This window comes from Dipodomys ordii, unplaced genomic scaffold, assembly GCF_000151885.1.
Source record: "Dipodomys ordii isolate 6190 unplaced genomic scaffold, Dord_2.0 Scaffold79, whole genome shotgun sequence".
Taxonomy (NCBI): domain Eukaryota; kingdom Metazoa; phylum Chordata; class Mammalia; order Rodentia; family Heteromyidae; genus Dipodomys; species Dipodomys ordii.
Window position 1 is genome coordinate 877,429 of NW_012267295.1, and position 14,494 is coordinate 891,922.

A 14,494-nucleotide genomic window follows, 5' to 3' on the forward strand; every position below is an offset into this window, starting at 1 on the left:
TGGTGAGAGTTGCAAAACAACAGTATAGAAATTGTTAGTGTTGCCAGTGCCTGTGGCTCATGCCTGTCATCCTAGCTACTCAGGAGGCTGAGACCTGAGGATCGCAGTTCAAAGCCAGCCTGGGTAGTAAAGTCAGTGAGGGTCTGGGAAGGTGGCTCAGTGGTAGAGCGCTTGCTTTGCATGCTCGAGGCCCTGGGTTCGATTCCTCAGCACCACATAAGCAAAAAGAAAAAAGCCGGAAGTGGCTCAAGTGGTAGAGCGCTAGCCTTGAGCTGAAGAGCTGAGGGACAGTGCCCAGGCCCAGAGTTCAAGCCCCACGACTGGCCAAAAAAAAAAGAAAAAGAAAAAGAAAAGTCAGTGAGATTTATGTCTCCAATTAACCACCAGAAAACTGGAAGTGGCACCGTAGCTCAAGTGGTAGAGAACTAGCCTTGAGCTGAAGAGCTCAGGAACACCGCCCAGGCCCAGAGTTCAAACCCCACAACTGACAAAAAGAAAAGAAAAAAGAAATTGCTATTGTTTAATAGGTTCTTATTATGTACTGTACTGTACTACTGTACTGAACACTATGCATCCAATTTTCTCAATACTTTGCAGATGGGGTCATTATCATTCACATTACAGATCAAAAAAATGAGGCTGCAGGGAGGTCAAGCAATGTGTCCAGCATTACAGTCAGCATAACAGAACTGGGATTTAAAGTCAGGCACTTTACCACCCTGTAACATAGATGCTCTGGTGCCATCATCATGTGGTTATCACCAAACGGCCTGGCACTGGGTGGGTGCCCGACGAGGACTCCATGCATGACTGAGCTTAGAAAGGGAAGGACATGTCATCTCTGGTCTTCCTGTCTTTCTCAGCTCTTCTTCACACTGCTCTCTCTTTCACTCTCTTGAAACAAGAGACTGGAAGTTGAGCAAGATGAAAGGAGTGAGACTCCAAGGAACTGATCCTACACGATTCTGTTCTGAAAGAGGAGGGCCTCGGGTTTCACAAAGACAGGTGACTCCCTGTCAATAAAGTCAGGGACAAGTCACATGATCCAAATGGTCCTGGGGGTAAAGTCTACAAGGCTAAGGATCTCTACATTTTTCAGTCCTTAAATCATGAGGCAAAAATGTAAGATCTACCACGCCACTCTTTCATTCATTACTGTGCCTCAAAATCTCCCTAAGACTAAAGATAAAAGTGACTCCACAGCCGGGCGCGGTGGTTCACACCTGTAATCCTAGCTACTCAGGAGGCTGAGATCTGAGGATCTTGGTTCAAAGCCAGCCCCGGCAGGAAAGTCCAGACTCTATCACCAATAAACCACTAGAAAACCGGAAGTGGTGCTGTGGCTCAAGCAGTAGAGCACTTGCCTCGAGCTGAAGAGCTCAGGGACAGTGTCCAAGCCCAGAGTTCAAGCCCCACCACCGACAAAAACAAAAAAAAAAGTAACTCCATATTAAATTAAGAACAAGCATCCATTCAACCCATCTGATGTGTGTGAGGTGCTGGGAGCTAGACCATTCCCAGTGCCTTGTATAGGAGTCACCATAGAGCAAGGATTAGAGAGTATTGGTCTGGTAATCCTAACACTCCAGAGGTAGTAATCCTAATATTACTTGCCAGTAATCCTAACACTCAGGAGACAGAGACCGGAAGATCAAGACTTCAAGGTCAGCCTGGGCTACATAGGGAGATCCCATCTAACAAAAAACAGGGAAGAAAGGATGGAAGGGAGGGAGGGAGGAGGGAGGGATAAAAAGAAAGAAAGAAAAGTATTGGTTTTCTCTTTACTTCTTAATCTTACAGAGAAAGGCTTCAGGTATAACTCAGTAGTAAAAGCAGTTGGCTAGCATGCATGAGACTACTAATTAAATCCCTATCACACAAGACAACACACCTCAGAGAAGACAGGAAAACCCAATCAAATTTATAAACTTCAATGAGGGGGAGAACAAACTAGTTCCTCACAAAGAAAGGGTTGTCAGTTTTAGAGAAAACATCCATCTGAGCAGGTAGGGAGCCTAGAAAGATGAAAAGGATTTCGAGTTAGAGAGGAGGGAGGATGCTGCAGGCAAAGGGAAGCGGTTTGAAAACCATAGTACCAGGAAATGTCCTACAAGTTGAAGCAGAGAGACAATGGGTAAAGTGGAGAGATGGAGTTGCCTGGAGTTCAAATGGGAAAGACGCTGATGCCATCCTAGTTGTGTGGCTTTATTCTGGAGGCCAAGAGAAGCACAGAAAATGGGGTGGACATTTATCACTTTTGTTTCATTTGTCCATCATAGTATCCCCATCTTCTTTAGAGAATGCCATTGGGTATGTCTTGGTAGATAAGGAGTCCTATTAGTTAGCTGGTGCATTCTCCTACCAAGGAGCATGACTCTTGAGGAAAGCATAGAAATAGATCAAAGTGGTGAATTCTAATCAGGGTGTTCCTGGCTTTGCCACGTATAACTCTGGCCGACTTCCTAGCCCAGCCTTCCCGCTTCTGTGGTCAATCCATTTACTGCCCTCCCACTTCCCTCAAAAAAAAAATCTTTTGTTTTCAAGCTAGCCAAAAGTAGTTTATGTGGCTTATCAACAAGAATCCTGACTGATAAAGAACACATCAAGAAGGCATTTGAAGGCATTTTGTCAAAACTGTGTCTGAAGCCAGGCACTGCTGGCTCATGCCTATAACCTTAGCTACTCAGGAGGCTGAGATCTGAGGATGTGGTTCCAAGCCAGCCTGGGCAGGAAAGTCCAAAGCAGTCTTATCTCCAATTAATCAGCAAACAAAACCTAGAAGTAGAACTGTGGCTCAAGTGGTCTGACTGGCACAAGGAAAAAAAAGAAAAGGGAACCTGGCAGCATAGCTCAAGTAGTAGAGAGTTTGTCTAGCAAGCATGAGGCGCTGAGACCAAACCCTGGTATTGCCAAAAAAGAAAACAAAAACAGAAACCCTCAAGCATGCATCTGATAGCACTGTTGAGACACAAATGTGATCAGGGACTGTTAGGCGAGGCCTGGCAGGAATGTCAACACTTAGGAGCTGCTTCTCCCCTGTGGGAAGGGCTGACAGCCCAGGCAGCTCCACATCTTGTTCACCAGCTCAGAATTTCACCACTGTTCCAAGCCAGACTGTGAACCCAACAGACCTGTTCCTCCAGGCCTGATGAAGGCATACGAACTGAGAGAGGCATTTAAACACACATGCAGTAACAATTCCCAAGGCATGACAGATGCAGAGAGAGTTGTGTCTTCCAGTGTGTAAGCCCTCCAATGGTTTAAAGTCCTCTGGAGACTTCAGACCCAGGCTACTCTTCTGCTACTCTAAAAAATTCCACCATGTCAACAGAGTTTAAATCTTCAGTCTTGTGGTTCAGAAATGGAACACTAGATATTACACTCTGTGACTGTTCCTGTGTCTCACAGACAACACCTTATTATAAAACCCTTTCCAAATGAAAAAAGAAAAAATAAACACTCCAAAATTATACTCTAAAAAAGGTCCCTTGGTACTATAGTCTGCTTGCAAAATCAGTTCACCCTGTTCCCTACTTCATAGGGCAGAGTTATCTTTATGCTGGTACTGGGCCTCATGCTCTTACTTGGCTCTTTTGTTCAAGGTTGGTGCTCTACCATCTGAGCCGCACCTCCACATCCAGCTTTTATGGTTAAATGGAGATAAGAGTCTCATGGACTTTACTGTGTAGGCTGGCTTCAAACCTTGATTTTCAGATCTCAGCCTACTGAGTAGCAAGGATTACAGGTGTGAGCCACCAGTGCCTGGCTCACTTAATTCTTGTAGCACCCATGACAAACATCCAACCCCCCCACCTACCACCAGCCCCACCACACACACACACACAGAGGAGAGAAAGGCTGAGGAAAGCCCAAGAACTGGAGGAAGTTACTTGAGGTGCCCAGTAACATACACATATCCACTGAATGTATGACTGAGCAGAGGACCTTGCTTTTCTCTAGCTTCAAATCCCATCCCACACCTGTCATTTCCAACTTAGAAGCCTATTTGTATTAGACACAGATAGGTAAGAGGAAAACATATGAGTTTAGAGTTGGACACATCTGGATTTAGGCTATTATCTTACCAATTACTAGTTTTGTGGTCTAGGCCTGAGTTTCTAAATCTGCAGCATACTGTAGATTTAGAGAAAGGATTAAATGCAAATATATATTATGAGATGATAGACAGGTTATGAAACAGTACCTGGCCCAAAGAACGATCACTAAATGTGAGAGCAGGGATCTTGTTTACCTTGTGAATATAAAACAAGCCCTCTACAAGGTCTGAGCAGACACAGTGGCACACATATGGATTTGAAAACCTACCCATGTAACTGTAACCCCTCTGTACAGTATTTTCACAAAAAAAAAAAGAAGAAAAAAAGAAAGAAAACCTGGAGGACTGAAAAGTAGAAGAGACTGCAGGACAGTTAATAACCAGTGGAGAACAAGGTAAGTCATGCTTAGAGAACTCTGGTGTTATCCTCAATGTGTAAGATCAAGATGAAATGGTCTTGCATATTCATTACTTAATTACATACATGTACAAAGAATCAAACATGCCAGAAAACAACGATCACATGTTGGGATCCAACTCCACCCAAGACTGAAACAGAAAGCTCAGAGGGCCAGGCACTGGTGGCTCATGCCTATAATTCTGAGATCAGAACGACTGTGGTTCCAGGCCATCTAAGGCATACAGTCAAGACCTCTTCTCAGCCATTAGCTGTCACAGTGGTATGTGCCTATCATCCTAGCAACATGGAAGGCTGAACTCCAGAGGATTATGGTTCTAGGCCAGCCCAAGCAAAAGAGTTTGCAAGACTCCACTTCAAAGAAATGGGGCCCAGTGGCATGTGCCTGTCATCCCAGCTACTATGGGAAGTATGAAACAGAGGATCAGGATCCAGGCACATATAAGCAAAAAGTGAGACCCTATTTGCAAACAGCCAGTGCAAAAAGGGGCTAGATGCCAGGCATTGGTGGCTCATGCTTGTACTCCTAGCTATTCAGGAGGCCTGAGGATCCTGGTTCAAAGCCAGCCTGGGCAGACAAATCTGAGAGACCCATATCTCCAATTAACCAGCAAAAAGCCAGAAGTGGAGATATGGTTCAAGTCGCAGAGCACCAGCCTTGAGCATAAAAGCCAATTAAAACCAACAAACCAGCTGGTAAGGTGGCTCAGTGCATTGGTTTGGTTGTACACTGAAATAATAATGCATGCATGAGGCCCTGGGTTTGATTCCTCAGTACCCACATAAGCAGAAAAAACCAGAAGTGGCTCTGTGGCTCAAGTAGTAGAGTGCTAGCCTTGAGCTGAAGAGCTGAGGGACAGCACCCAGGCAGAGTTCAGGCCCCATGACCACCACCACCAACAACAACAACAAAAAACAAGCCTGGAGTTCAAATCCTTGTACTTGCACAAAAACAAAACAGAACAACATCGGGCCCAATATAGTAGTTCATACCTGTAATCTCAGCTAACTTGGGAGTAAAAATAAGAGGGGATCATAGTCAGTCGAAATCTCATCTGAAAAAAACACCAAAGGACCAAAGACATCATTCAAATGGTTGCCTAACAAGTACAAAGCCTTAAATTCAAGCCTCAGTACTGCAAAAACAAAACAACAACAACAAAACCCTATGAAAAGTATTGTGAGAAAAGAGGCTCTGTATAACAAAAGGTTATTTCCTAAATATCTGTAGATGATTTTGGTGAGAACAGGTCTAAAACAAATGATAGTGAAAGGAAGCAACTTTCCAACACCCTTGATGGTGGTAGAAAACCTCACAGCAGTTTTGGGGAAGATGTTCTCAAAGCTCAGGTGGGAGAAGGCCTCCACCGTGAAACTACAGAAGAGCACACAGGCAAAGCAGGGCCTCCCTGAACAATGGAAGCCAAGAACCCATTTTTCAAGCAGAAGGCTGAGCACAAGCAAATGCTAGACTTTAGGGAATCATTTTAAAAGCAAAGAGAGAACGGGTCAATCAGGCCTGGGTGTGTGGCTCAAGTGGTAGAGAGCCTGTCTAGCAAGCACAAGACCCTGAGGTTCAATCCCCAGTGCTGTAGTAATTAATAATAACAATTATTATTTCAATGTACAACTAAACCAAATCAAGTGACAGCTAAGAGTATCCTATGTAATGAACAAGTTTTTATATGTATATGTATGTATATACACATCCATGAAAGAGAGCAGGCAAATCAGATGATGATTCTTCCAAGTGGCACAGGTGTTAAGACACTTACAAAGACTAGAGTTCTAGGCAAAGGAGACACCTGAGACACTGGAAAAGATTTTTCAGAAAGTGACCTCTCCTGTGTCCTTGACCAGAAAACTGGAAGTGAAGTGCTGGAAGGTCAGAAAGGACAAAGAGGTCTGCATATGGGCAGTGCTGGAGACAAGTGTTAAACTGGTAAGGATGTGACAAAGACACAAAAAGAAAAAAGAAAGTAGAATGTAAATGGACCCATCCTTCTGGTGGGGTGTAAAGTGGTAGATGCACCATGGAGAAATGATCAGCAGAAACGGCAACGCCAAAACGCCAACCACACACAGAAGCAGGGGCATTGTGATGAGCTCACCACAGCCACACAGCATGGAAGGTGTGGACAAACCATCCACACTCCCACCCAACAATATCTGCAAATGTCAACTGATAAATTTACGAATCTATTCATTAGGTATTATTTTCAATAGCAACAGACTGGAAGCACCTTCAAATGTGCCATCAAACAAGGACTGGATGCATCCATGAAAAGGACAAAGCATGGGGAAGTGAAAGGTAGCCTAGGCATTTTCAAAAAAAAGCTAGGCTAGTAGCATGGCTCAAGTGGTAGAGTGCCAGCTCAGCAAGGAAGCTGAGCAGTGGGACTGTGTTCAAACACTGGTACCAGAAAAAAATAACCAACCAACCAATCAACAAAAAGTCAACAAGGATCTGGGCTGAGTATGAACACCATAAATAGTTCAGTGAGAGGCAGACGGTACTCAAGAACATTTAGGGCAAAGGCCTGGGTGTGAACGTGGAGAATGTTTGTGAAGGGTGAGGACAAACAGACCCAGGAAGGAGAAGTACCAGAGGACTCTGGTCTGGTGGTCTGAGGAACCCCAGAAAACATATTCCAGAAAATTAGCAAGATGAGATCATGAGCTAAAACCAGGTAGAAAACAAACACTCTAGTGTTAGTTTTGGTATTCAATACCAAAACAAAGCTTTGCCTTCAAAAGGGTCTACAGTGGGGAAAAAGTGCATCAGTGCATCACCTCGCTGAGTAGTGTTGAGAAACCTTACTCACAGGAAGAAGGGAAGTCAGTATGGCTCCTCCTCACCTCACACCAAGTGGTGTGCTGACCACACCCTTCGCGACACTGGCTCCTTACCCTCAGGCTGGCCACTCCAGGGCTCCCATGACGTGAGCACCAGGCTGAGGCTACCCAATATCCTGAACTTCAAGTACTTTCCTTCTCTCACTAGACAAACCACTACAGAGCACCTATTCACTGTCGGATCCTGTCCTAGTCCTCTGCCAAGGGTGAAACCGAATGTCTGCGGCTGGATCAGTGGTAGAGTGCTTGTCTGGCATGCATGCATGAAGCCCTGGTTCCTCAGTACCACATACACAGAAAAAGCCAGAAGTGGCACTGCGGCTCAAGTGGTGGAGTGCTAGCCTTGAGCAAAAGAAGCTCAGGGACGGTGCCTGGCCGTGAGTTCAAACCCAAGGACTGGCCCAAAAAAAAAAAAAAAAAAGGGAGAAACCAGCAGAGACCCAAGATAGGGCCACGTGAGGCTCAGCGACTGGCCATCCCTCCGAAAGGTGGAGTGGAGACTAGGCTACGGACAGGGGGGCCTGGCATGAATGCAGGTTTCAGAACACTCAGATCTCAAGAGCCCCACCAAGTAGGGACAATTACTGACATATCAGTCACACTCAGACCCTGTCGGAATCCCAAATACCAAGGATAAAGACAAGATTCTAAAAGTGTCCATGGGAAGAAAGCAAGTCACATTCAGAGATCAAGAATAAAAATGGAGGCTGCCAGAGTGGCTTACATGGAGAGCACGGCCTGACAAGCCTGAGTTCAAACACCAGAATAGCCAAAAGAAAAAGAATAAAAATAGTGTGCCTGTGTAGTTGTATGGCCCTATAATCACTGCATTTGACAGGCTGAGGCAGAAAAACTATGAGGTCGAGGCCAGACACAGTTACATAGTGAGACTGTGTGAAAACAAAAACAAAACAACAAAAATTTCATCCTACCCAAAATTCTAAATCCTAGCCAGGCGCCAGTGGCTCACGCCTGTAATCCTAGCTAGCTCAGGAGGCTGAGATCTGAGGACTGTGGTTCAAAAGTCAACCCAGGCAGTAAAGTCCGTGAGACTCTGATCTCCAATAAACCACCAGAAAACTGGAGGTGGTGTTGTGACTCAAGTAGTAGAGTGCTAGCCTTGAGCTGAAGAGCTGAGGGACAGTGCCTGGGCCCAGAGTTCCAGCCCCACCACCCACCAAAAAAAAATTCTAAATCCAATCAACTATTAAATTATAGTTAGAATAAAGATTTATTTTTAGAAATGCAAGCCCCCCCACCCCAGTTTATCTAGAAGAAGCTACTGAAGGATGAAGATGTACTCCACAAAAACAAAAACAAGACAAGAACTAAGGAACAAGAGTTCTAATTTTGTTTCCCAGAGTGATGATCTAAAGACGTGGCTCAACACATGCCTGGCAATCTTTAACCACCTGTGTGCGCGCAGACACACACGTGCACACACACGCGTGCACGTGCAATCCAAGTTAAGGATAACAGTTTGACTAATCAAATGGGATAAAAAGGAGGAGAGCTCAGAAAAGGAACTGACCAAGGAAACTAAGTAAATGATTAAATGGAAGCACTGTGAGTCTTATGGAAATACAGACAAAAAGCACAGATGACTGACTGAGGAAAACAAATATATATGTCCACAGAAAAAATCGTTCATGATCCCTGCATCTTCATTCAGAATAGCCATAAAGGGGGAAAGGCCCAAATGTCCAAAATGGACAAGTTAACAAAGAAAATATGACCCATCTCGCATGAGCCTGAACATTAGGTGAAAAAGCCTCATGCTATCTGATTCCATGTATGACATGTTTGGAACAGGCAAATACATACAGACAAAAAGCACGTTAGCTCATGGAAAATTCTGTTATGTTTTGTTTTATTTTGAGGCACTGGGGTTAAACTCCAGTCCTTGCATAAACTGCACTAGCTAGGCAAGCACTCTACCACTTAAGCCAAACCTCCAGCTTTTTTAACTTTATTTTTTCAGATAAGGTATGAGGACTTGGTTTTGTTTTGGTTTTTGGTCCAGGAAGGATTTGGGCCTTTATCTATTTACCTTCACCTCCATCAAAACTAAGACCACAGATGTGAATCACTATAACTAGCCTGTTTGTTTTTGGGTGCCATCCTGGGCTTGAACTCCTGAGACTTAGGTGCTGTCCCTGAGTTTCTTCATTCAAGACTAGTACACTACTAGTTAAGCCACAGCTTTGTTTCTGGCTTTTTGGTGGTTAGAGATAAGTCTCATGGATTTTTCTGCCTGGGCTGGCTTCGAATGGTGATCCTCAGATCTCAGTCTCTAGGATTATAGGCATAAGCTACCAGTGCCCAGCTCACTAGCTGTTTGGACTGGGCCAAACTCAGGTCTTGATCCTCTCCATCTCTGCCTCTCCAAGTAGCTGGGATCTCAGAAATCCATCATCACGCCTGTACCCTGAAGAAAAATTTTCCAAAGAGAACAGGTTCCTGTTTACCTCTTGTTCAGTTGCTTCTGGCTCCTGCTTGTTTTACCTGGCCTCGGACCCCTCCTTCTCCATCAGATTGTTCTATCACAGGTCCATCCCTTCACAACCAAATCTTTTTATGGCTTTGTTACTTTTGCTGCCCTGTGCAGTGCTGCTCCATCATTGGCTGCCTGCTATTTAAAAAGTTCACCCTCTCACAAGGAAGTCCTCCCTTCGTATCACTAATGTACGCTAATTTAAAAGGTTCACTCCCTCTTAGTTTATTATACTTCCCTACTTCAAACTTCCCAGTTCTCTATCTTCAACTCATCAATAGTGACTATACCTCAATATCACTGCCACGTTTTACCTCCTTCTAAAGCATCTGCCTCGTATCTCTTCGGGATGATACCCTATTTCAATTTCAGCCTAAGACACTATCATCATCTCCGAACCAGCTCTTCCTGTTACCTTCTTAACTGTCCCAAAGCCACAGGCTCAAAGCTTCTACAGGATCCCAGAATTCTACCTATGCTTTGCTTTCAAGGCCAAACCCTCACGGAGGCCAGCACCTCACATGTGGAAGTTTCCCCAAATGGCTCCTACCTATCAGCAGAGTTAAACTTTTCTTAAAATCCATGATCAGTGGGTTATTCTTCTACTTGAAACTGTTTAATAATTTCCTTCCTACATTCCCCTAAACACCCCCATCTGAAGCACAAACTGGCTCCACTGCACCACTCAGACTTTGTCTTCTACTGTTCACTTCCATACACCAGATATTTCAGGAAACCTCAGCAGCCTTTTATGTCTAAGGCAGCTCAGTCCATCTCCTTCCCCAGATGTTTATCATATTCTCCTGCCACCATCTTTTGGGGTCCAGCAAATAGATCACTTCTTGACTGTGCCGTTCCTGATCACGGTGCAAGAAAACCCACCCCTCTGTCCTACCTGAAGACCTGGCCCATAACACAGCATAAAAATCTTTCCTCGCCGGGCGCCAGTAGCTCACACCTGTAATCCTAGCTACTCAGGAGGCTGAGATCTGAGGATCACGGTTCAAAGCCAGCCGGGGCAGGGGCAGGAACATCTAATAAACCACTAGAAAACCAGAAGTGGCACTGTGGCTCAAGCGGTAGAGTGCTTGCCTTGAGCTGAAGAGCTGAGGGACAGCGCCCAAGCCCAGAGTTCAAGCCCCATGATTGACCAAAAAAAAAAAATCTTTCCTCAAAATACTAGAGTGTATCACCAAAGAAGGCAGTGTAGCTATTGGCTCACACGTGAAACCTGGGAGTCTGGGACAACAGAACATTCTGCAGTAGAACAAGGCCCTGGTGATCAACTAGGACACAAGCTTTGTTGGCTGTCCTAAACATATTTCTTTTTCTTTTCTTTCTGGTGGCACTGGGGTTTGAACTCAGGGAGTAATACTTGCTGGGGAGGTGCCCAACCACTAGAGCCATGCCTCCAGCTCCTAAGTATGTCTCCTTAAAAGAAAAAAAAAAATTGAGCCAGGCACCAGTGGCTCACACCTGTAATCCTAGCTACTAAGGAGGCTGAGATCTGAGGATTGTGGCTCAAGTGCTAGCCTTGAGCTGAAGAGCTGAGGGACAGCACCCAGGCCCAGAATTCAAGCCCCTCAACCAACAACAACAACAACAAAAAATTGAACATTTAAAAATCTGAAGATTTCACATAAAATCTATACTTGGATTGTGTGTGTGTGTGTGTGTGTGTGTGAGATGTGCGGGTGCGCACACACACACACACGTGCGTGGCTCCTGGGGCTTGAACTAAGGGCCTGGGTACTGTCTGTCCCTGAGCTATTTTGCTCAAGGGTAGCTAGTGCTCTACCACTTGAGTCATAGCAGCTTTATTTTTTGGTAATTTACTGGAGATGAGTCTCATAGACAATCCTGCCTGGGCTCAGCTTTGAACCACAATACTTAGACCTCAGTTTCTGGAGCAGTTAAGATTACAGGCATGAGCCATCCATACTGGGATCATAGTTGGACGCTTTTTGTTTTTGTTTTTGATCAGTTGTGGTCCTTGAACTCAGCCTGTGCGCTGTCCCTGAGTTCTTCAGCTCAAGGCTAGCACTCTACCACTTGATCCACAGTGCCACTTCCTGTTTTCTGGTGGTTAATTGGAGATAAGAGTGTCTCAGACTTTCCTGCCTGGGCTGGCTTTGAACCACAATCCTCAGATCTCAGTCTCCTGAGTACTAGCTATGATTGATTACAGGCGGGAGCCACTGGTGCCCAGCTATTTTTTTTTTCTTTTAAAAAGACATACTGCTATTTCTTCACAGAGGCTTTCCTAGTCTACCCTTAACACGGAGTGCTCTGAAGCCATTCTCAAGAGAGGTAACCAGTGGTTCGCACCTGTAATCCTAGTTACTTAGGAGGCTGAGACCTAGAGGAGGAGTGCAAGACTAACCTGCGCAAAAAAGTCCTTGAGACTCTATCTCCTATTAACCAGTAAAATGCCAGACTGGAGTTGAGGGTAAAGTGGTAGACCACCAGCCACCATCAAAAGAGCTTCAGCTTTGAGCAAGAAAGCAGAGTCAGCTAGGTGCCAATAGCTCAAGTCTGTAATCCAAGCTACTAGGGAGGCCGAGATCTGAGAATATGGTTCAAAGCCAGCCCATATAAGAAAGTTTATGGCTCTTATCTCCAATAAATTATTCAGATAAAGCCAGAAGTGGCGCTGTGGTCCAAGTGGTAGAGCACTAGCCTTGAGCAAAAGAAGCTCAGGGATAGTGCCCAGGCCCTGAGTTCAAGCTCTAAAAAACTACTCTCCTTCCTCTCTGGCAAGCCCAGGCCTAATGTAATCTAACACCGAAGTCTATGTTTAATAGAATTTAGTGCCCTGTCAAGCCCACACTCACTACATTTATTCAGGCATTTCACAAATACTTAGTGGGCACACTTACTATGCTAGGTACTATTCTAGCAAAGAATTCAGTCCCTCCTCTCCTCACCGAGCTAGCTAACATTTTGGAAAAGGAACAGATGGGTATCAAGTGAGATTTGCAGACCACTGGCCTTCAGCCTGTCCAACACTCGTTGTCCTCTAAGGGTTAGGTCAAGGGCTCTTTGGTGTGGTGTCTGTGGTAAACCAGCCTCTACCAAGCTCCACCAATAATTTTTTTACTTATTGTCATGAGCCATTCTCAGCACTAAGGACTGGTACTCCTCTTAAGCTCCATGTGGCCATGAAATTCTGCCTATCTTATCATTCATTCAGACACTAAAGCCAAGACTGACCAACAGATAACAGACAACAGCATGCACTTCCTAAACCTGGTTTGGGGACCAGTAAGCCCACAGAACTTCCAGGGTCTATATTTTATCCAACATTCTATGGGGATAAAGTGACTCTGAACCAGTAAGTAGTCCTGGGTAGGAAGAGCCCTGGGCTCACGGGATCTGTGAGCAAAAGGTGATCTCTACAGATGGGGTTATGCGGATGGAGACTATCAGTGTGTATGAGTGCTTAACACAATGTCAGGCACATGAGTGCCTGAGGTGTGTTAGCTGTCCTTATTAAATGCTAAGAACCCTCTCCCCTATTAATAACCCATCTCTGTGTTTAAGAGCAGTCAGTGGAAATGTCTTTGGTTATAAGTGGGCCCTCAGTTAAAGATCTTGCTGCTCTGCCTAACAGGCCAAAATGGAAAGGAAGTATTGGCAACACTGCTACAGAAGCAAAATGGGAAAATGACAAACATCCTTTCCACATAGCTGCTGCCACTTGGCTTTTCCTCTGAAAGAAAATCTCCTACAGGGTTCTTCATTTGCAAAATGAAGACAGCCATCATACCTGTCAGGGAGCTGTTGAGAAAACCTTGATATGAAAGTACTTTGTGCAGGGCACTGGTGGCTAATCCCTATAAACCTAAACTTCTCAGGTTGCTAAGATCTGAGTATCATGGTTCAAAGCCAGCCTGGGCAGAAAAATCCCCAAGATTCTTATCTCCAATTAAACATACACACATGCACAAAGAGCTAGCCAGAAGTGGAGCTGTGGCTCAAGTGGTAGAGCACCAGACTTAAGCAGAAAAAGCTAAGGGACAGCAACTACAGCCCAAGTTCAAGTCCCATTTTAGACACAAAAAAGTAAAGAGAAAAGCACAATTCCCATGAATCAGTGTTTAACAACAGTTCTAGATTCTTTACGATGAGTGACCTAAGATAACGTAACCTGTCCTGTAAAAGAGTGATTAAGAATATATGACAGTGGGAAGAGTAAGCGAAGTAACAGTAGCTGGGACCTTTCTGGAACATCGGGAAAACTCGGCTGCTGATGAATATTAAGATTACTAGCCTGGACTCCAAATCCCCAAAGGTGAAGTGGAAAGAAACCACTCCTGGCTCAGGAACTGGGAGAACTGGGCGTTAATCAGCGTGGTTACCTTGGGAAGTCTGGGACCTTCTCCAAGCCTAGGTTCCCGAGATTTAAAAAAAAAAAGGAAAAGAGAATTCAAGAGAGGATCCCTGGGCTCCTACCAGCTCTCTTCCACTCCGCTGATAAGGCCGCCGGAACAAAGGCCCCCCCGGCGCCCCAACCCGTACCCAGGGAGCCACAGCTCAAAATCCCTGCGGCTCAGGAGCGCCCGGGTCTCCGTCCCGGGAGAGACGCCGCCACACTCGCCGCCACCGCCCGCTCCATCAGCAACCTGCTGCCACCCAAAGTTGCTGTTTTTGTTTTTGTTTTCCGAGC

The 14,494-nt window shown here is 45.1% G+C and overlaps 1 protein-coding gene across 1 annotated transcript in view; it reads right to left on the minus strand.

The window, feature by feature from the left end:
• Srebf2 (sterol regulatory element binding transcription factor 2) overlaps positions 1-14,494 on the minus strand; it is a 69,051-nt gene that overhangs the window by 53,841 nt on the left and 716 nt on the right. The gene's annotated exons all lie outside the window — the stretch shown is intronic.